The sequence below is a fragment of the Diceros bicornis genome, chromosome 6 (genome assembly GCF_020826845.1).
Source record: "Diceros bicornis minor isolate mBicDic1 chromosome 6, mDicBic1.mat.cur, whole genome shotgun sequence".
In the NCBI taxonomy this organism is placed as follows: Eukaryota; Metazoa; Chordata; class Mammalia; order Perissodactyla; family Rhinocerotidae; genus Diceros; species Diceros bicornis.
The window spans coordinates 34100679-34107936 of NC_080745.1; positions in this window are offsets into that span (position 1 = coordinate 34100679).

Sequence of the window (7258 nt, forward strand, 5' to 3'; positions counted from 1 at the left end):
GAGGGGCGGGAGGGTGTGTGACTTGGAAGGCTTGGCCCTCACTGGGGCCAGGAGAGGCGGCGGGATCACTAGCCTGTATTCTCCTCCCACACCATCTCCACAGAACCACGTTCACTCCCCACCCCTACCCACACACAGACACACACAGGGACACACAGACTTAGCCCTTACACTCAGCCTGCCTGTGTGAGTCACTTCCCTCCTCAAGGACTCGTCTCCCTGCTAAGTGGGACTCAATATTCCTGGTCAGCAGCATAAACTGAGGACCCGCTGTGTGCTTGAGCCACACTCTGGAAGACAAGGAAGCAATGATGATGACTGTCCCTGGCCTTGGGGACATCTTAAGAGGCCCACTCAGGAAAGGGCAGGACAATGCCCAGGGCAGACACACAAGAGACAGGGAGGGCCCTGTGTGGTGGGACAATCTGAGTCAGGCAGGCCTAGGTTCAATCCTGGCACTGCTGCTTTCTGGCCATGTGACCTGAGACAAGTTATCTGACCTCTCCTGGCCTCAGTTTCCTCATCTATATAATGAGTGTCATATAAGGTCTTCATCACACGTGGGAGACAGTCATGTACATAAAGCCCCCAAGCAAACAGAGCTCTGTCCATCAAAGCTCATGGTAAGAGGCTACCAACTTTTAAAAAACAAAAAAGACTCTGAAGATTCCAGCACACATTTCTATCCCAAAGACCCAATATAGTAAGACTTGGCCCCAGCTGTGACGAGTCGAGGGTGAGGGGCAGCGGGGAGAAGGAGCCGAGTGTTACAGCAGCAGCCATGGCCACTATCATGAACACTTAACGTTCACCTCATTTTCTCTTATCCTCATGACAGCTTCTAAAGCAGGCAGTACCCTCCCCATTTTACATGTTGGAAAAATGGAGACCCAAAGACATCAAGTAACTTGCTCAACATCATACAGCTAGCATATGGCAGAGCCCGGATTTGGACCCAAATCTGAGGCAACCTCCTTGTGCATTGTGGGGTGCAGGCGGGGGTCTGTTGTGTCTGGAGGTGGGTGAGGGTACCCTGACCTCTGACTCCTTCCGGAGAGGGCCTTGGACGTCAGCCTGGGGTGACTAGAATATGCCAAGTGTTTGACGGAGGGCCACCTTCCTTCCGTCTCACCTCCCTCACCCTGAGCCCCCACCAGCCCTCAGGGCCCCTCTAGAAACACAGAATGTGTAGGTGGGGATGGGGGGATTCCTCTGCTCTCCCCAGCTCCCAACACTTTCCTGAAGCGTGCCTGTTCCCACTGCTGGATTACACGCCAAACCCAAACCTTGCATCAGCCAGATGGATCCCGGCTCTCGTAAGAGCCTCCTTCTGCTTCTCTGGGCTTCCCCACCGTTATCTGACTCATCCTCTGCGGGTCCCAGGAGACTGGAGAGAGGCGGCCCTTATCCCTGCAGCACAGACGGAGAGAGGGAGGCAGGAAGTGACTTATTCCAACGAATCAAGGGGTCAGAGCTGGCAGCAGCCCAGGCGGGGAGGCCACAGGTGTAGCTGGCATGGCCTGGGTGATGTTCCTGGGGTGCCACACACTCAGTTAAAGAGTTTTTAATCTACATGGTAGGCACAGACATCAAGAGATTTGTGTTGAATGAACGGATGAATGTTGCAGGCCCTGGGTGAAGAGATGAGGGGTGATATTGCAGAAAGGATGAATATGATATAGGGGAAAAGCCCAAAAAACTCAGAAGCCCAGTCTTGCCCCACAGACTCCCTGAGCTTGTAACTCACAGTTTTTCCCTCTATAAGAATCATCATGGCTATCATTTACTGGTGAGTCCTAATGACCACTGGGGCGTAACACTTTATAGCCACCATCTGTTTACTCCCTACTACAACCCAAAGAGGTTGGTATGTACTATCATCATCCGCATTTGACAGATGACTTATCTGAGGCTCAGAGAGGTTAAGCAACTTCTCCAAGGACTCACAGCTCAGCCCCTGTTCCAACAGGCATGGGACAACAAATCCAGGGGCTGACTAAGAATAGCTCTCCAGACCAAGCAGGGCAGATGGGCCCTGTCACGTGCGGCGCCCACGTGGGGCTACCTAGGTGTGTCTGCGGGTTGGCACCAGGAACTCATGTGTCTGTCAGTGTGGTGCGGGGGTGGAGGGACAAGACAGAACAGAATGGCAATCGCCCGGGTATAACGAGCCAGGGCCCCGGGGGGGACTGGGGCTCTGGGCAAGCCTGCCCGCTGCCCGGGCCGTGTGCCTGCGCGTGCCCACCCGCGTGCGCGCGGCGGCGGGCCAGGCCCGTGCAGGTGCAGTGAGCCTCCCTCGCGGTGTCCTCCCTGGAAACCCGGCACCAGGGGCCGGGGGAGCCGGGGGAGGGGGGGTAACCGCTGTGGGCGTCCCGCCAGCCCCGGCGGACGGGCCCCGCAGCACGTTGCCCGCGATTGCCCCATCCGGCGGCCGCCGCGCCGCCCGGCACGTTGCGCACACAGCGCGCTGGGCGGGCAGGCGGGGCCCGTCCCCTTCCCCGGCCGAGACCCGGGCCAGCCTGAGTCCCCGGCGGCGCGTTAACCCGGCAGCGGCCCCGGAGCCTCGGACCAGACGCCTTTGATGGCTGCCCTTTGCTCCGTCTGGTCTGAGCGGACAAAAGAGGGAAATGGAGTAAGCCAGCTCAGCAAGGCCGGAAACTCCTGGCCGCTTTGTTACTCACGGCTTTTCAGCAGCTATTTTTTTTGGGGGGGGGATTTGGGAGGGGGCTCCTGGGGGACTTTCTGCAGTTAAGGAGGTTGGGGACTAACGCAGCCCTCCAGGGGTGGGCGCGCCCTCCAGGCTGGTGTTACTGCCCGCTACCTCCCAGGCCAGGCGCAGTGCTTGACACCCGTAGGTGGTCCACAAATTCTTGTTAAAATGCCTTTCCTCACCCTCCTCCTGCTTTGAGCGGCTGCCAGAAAGAATCCCCAGTGAAAGGCCTTGGGTTTAGGGCTGGACCTGAAGGCTGACATTTGGGGCCTTGAGGTTTTGCCTTTGGCATGGTTTGCTGTTTCACTTAGACAAATCCCTTGACCTCTGGGGGCCTCATTTCTGTGGGGGAATCAGTAATAAGGTAACCTACCTGGCCTTAAGGCTCTGAGGCAGAGGGCAGACTTTGAACTCCTAGCAAGCAGGAGAAAGAACCTTCCATTTGAAGCAGAGATTTCCTCTCGAACATTAATATTCTCCTGGGTCTTTCCAGGCTGGAGCTGCAGTATTCTGTGTCTAGACTGGGTGCTCTCTGCTGCCCCTCAGAATCAAGTCCAAATTCCTTGGCTTGGCGTTTGAGGCTTTCTCACATTGATTCTACCCTACCCGTCTATCCTCACCCCCAAACACACTCCCAGCTGTAGCCTTAAGGGGAATCGCAGACTTCCTCAAACTCACCACACAGTGTTTATACTTCTAGGCCCTTGTTCATGCTGTTCCCTCTGCGCAGAATGCTCTTCCCTACAATCCTCGAATGATTGGCTCCTCCACTGAAATGGCACCACCCCAGAGACGTCTTTCCTGAGTACTTAGTCTAAAGCAGGGCCGTGTTAGTACCTCTCAGAGCTGCCTGTTCTCTCTCTTTACCTCTTATTGCGTCTTGGGATAAGTCTGTCTCTCTGCTGGACTGAAAGGTCTTCATCTCCATATACCCAGCACTTACCAAGGTGCCTGGCACATAGGAACAGCGTAATAGGTATTTATGGAAGGAAGAACAGATGGGTGATTGATTAGCAAAAACAATGAGAACAGCCTAAGTGTCCACCAGTAGGGGACTGGTGTTGTAAATGATAGCACAGCCATACGATGGGTACTGTGCAGCCATGAGATTGATGTACACTGACATGGAAAAGTGTTCCTGATACCTTGAAAAGTGAAGAGAGAAAGTTGCTACCTTTGTAATAAATATTATCTTTCTAATAAAAAAATGGGGGGGTGTATATAGATAAAGACATAGATATGTCTATAAACATACGAAAAAGTGAAGACAGCATACACCACCCTAAATACCCCTGAGGAGCAGGATGCAGACCTTATCGTGGTTTACTGTGTATCTGAAACCTTGCTTAGACGTCATCTCGGAAGCCTTCTCTGATCCTGCCCTTGTGCTAGAGGACCGCCTCTGAGCGTGCAGCCAGGTACTCCGAGCAGGGCCTGATGCTCCTTCCTCAGAGTCCAGTCCAGAGGCCGTGAGTGTGTGCAGGCAGCTGGGACAGACCACAGCAGCTCCTCTGGGTGCGTGAGTCAGTCCAGTTGGTGGAGGTGAAAGCAGGGCCGGTGAGGACAATGATGATGGCAGGACTGACAGCCTGCCTCTGCCTGCTGGGTGACATCGCTGCAGGTGGCCTTGGGCTATTGGCAGGAAGCCTGGCCTTAGTGCAAGGCTGGGCCCGGCTGGCTCACTTCCACCTTCGGGACCCTCAGCCTGGGCTGCGGGAGGCACGCGGGGCGGCTTCTCCCTCCCATCAGGGTGCCTCAAAGTTGAGAAGGGTCAGATGCAATTTGGCGTGAGCAAAAGGCCTCCTGCCCGCCTGCCTGCTTGCCATCTGTCTGTCCCACAACAGTTCCCCTGAGACCTGGAACAACACAGTTCAGACCAACTGGGCCAGGGGAGAGGGAGGAAGAATGGCAAAAGGCTCAGGATCAGATGTCTGAGCCTCTGTTCCCACAGGCGCTTCTCATTACGCTGCTCAGGAAGCAGGAAAGAGCGCAAACCTTCACCTTCATTTACGTCTCTCGTCTCAGCCTGCTCTCTCTCCCCCTGCCTGTCTCAGAACAGGTTCCCCATCTGGAAAATCATGGAGTGGTGCAGGGGTGGGCCCTCCATTCTGGAGTCGGCCTTTGGTTTCAGGTCTACGCTTACCAGCCATGTGACCCTGGACAACTGGCTTTCCCCTCTCTGCCTCAGTTTCCCTAGTAAATTAGTTAATGTATGGCAAGTGTTTAGAGGTATATCTGTTATCTGTATGTGTTAGCTATTGTCTGTATGGCTGGGATAGTTACAGTACCTACTTCATCGAGCTGTCGTGAGGATTAAATTAGATAATGCATGTCAAGTGTTTGACTGTGTTAAGCGTTTACTTGTCATACTAAAGATAATAAGCTGGAAGCACAGATCTTGGTCCCTGAGATGTTGGGGGATTAGCATGGTGGCTGCTGGTGGCTTTCTGGGAATGGAGTTCAGGGCCTTCCGTGGCCTGGGCTGCCACGTTGGTGCGATGGGATTACCATGCTGGGTGTTGTTGAGTGTCTGGTTAGTCAACTGCCTGTTCCCTCAAACCCATTTAAACCGGCTCTGTCTGGCCTGGCTTTCACAACACACCATCCTGGCTGCTGTTACAGGCCCAGAGCACTGGGCAAAGTGTCAGGCCTGCTGCAAAATACATTGGAACTTTATCTGACCCCTGGCTCCTGTCCAGACCAGAAATACATTGGCTGGAACTTGCAGCCAAGCTCGAGCAAGCCTGGGGGCTGCAGGGGGAAGGCAGCCTCGGATCACACACCAGATATGCCCGCCACGCCCGCCATCCTTGTTTGCCCCCCCCCTCTTTATTTGCACAGTTCTGCTAATTAATGCTGTTCCTAGTTATGAAGCGTTTTTTAAAACTAAGGCTTAATCCTGAGCCTTGGATTTGCAGAGGAGGGGCAGGAAGAGGACCATTCTCCCAAAACTCAGGGAAGTTTTTCTTCCCTGAGGGTTGATGTTCGGCAGCCTTTTTGGAGGCCAGGATAATCCTCTGTGCCGCCCTCTGGAATTCCCCAGAAAGAACCTGTGACAATGGCAGCAGTGGCAATCACGCCAGATTGGAACCTGGCCCAGCTTTGGAGGCGGCAGTGCTGAGTCGGGCAGTCTCCACCCTGGTCAAGGGTGAGCCTCCCTCCCTGCTCGGCTTCCTCTGGTGACTCCCACTGGGAGGTCGCAGGCAAGTGTAATGGGTCCCAGGCCAGGCAGGTCTTCCTGCAGGTACTCCTCGAAAGGCCAGTGTCTTAGAATAAAAGGAATTCCAGGAGCGCCTCACTGCAGACGTGCATTTGAACATTCAGTAGAGCTAGCTTGCCAGTGATAGGAAACAAGGAAGAGAAACGCTCCATGTGTTGTGGTCCGGAAGAGTTATAGACATTAGATTACATTTTTGAGACAAGAGCTCCAAAATTTCCCATTACAAAGGTAATATTGTCCAGATCCTGAGCCTCACAGATTTGAAATTCATTAGATGCAAAATTTTTGAAAAATCAGCCTGGTCAAATTTGAGTATGGACTGGATATGAGATGATATTATGGAATATTGTTAGTTTTCTCAGGTGTGAGAATTGCAGTGTGATTATGGAGAACGGTCTATTCCTAGGAAATTCATGCTGGAGTATTTGGAGGTGAAACATTATCGTGCCAGCAACTTCTTTCCAAATAGTTCATCAGAAAATCTTGATACAGTTAAAGCAAATGTGCCAAAGGTTAACAATCGTTGAATCTAGGTGGAGGTATCTAGGTGTTCATTGTGCCATTCTTGCAACTTTTCTGTATGTTTGAAGACTTTCTCAATAAAACATTAAGAGGAAACATTTAAATAAAATAAGCTATTCACAGGCAAAACAAGACAATACAGAATTCATCTGGCTCCAGCTGACTCTCACCTCTTCTCCTGGGATAGAAATAGTAGAAACAAGATGGCATCCAGGATTGTGGAGTTGAGCCAACCAAAGAGAACCAACTATTTTTAAAGAGTTTAGTAAGTACTTGTCTGGAAACAGTACTGATCGTTAAAAATCCTTTTAGTTCTTGGCCAGGAGAGGACTCTTCTTGAAAACTGGGAGATTCCAGCCCTTTTAGCTGCGTGGCACCAGATTTAGCACAAGTCAAGAAACACATTTTGAAGACCTACTATGAGCAAAGCCCTGAAACTTCACAAAAGGTATTTTTTCCCTTGCCTATAATCTGATATTGAGTACAAGGTAGCCACAATTTTTTTTATTGTGGTGGTTATAAGTTGAATTGTGTCCCCCCAAAAATCATAAATTGAAGTCCTAATCCTCAGTACCTCAGATTGTGACGTTATTTGGGAATAGGGTCATTGCAGCTAAGATCTTAGCTAAGATCAAGTCAATAAGGTGGACCCTAATCAAATCTGACTGGTGTCCCCTTAAAAAGGGGAAATTTGGGCACAGTGGTAGACACACACACAGGGAGAACACTATGTGAAGATAAAGGCAGAGATTGGAGTGAAGCTTCTATAACCCAAGAAATGCCAAGATTGCCAGCAAACCACCAGA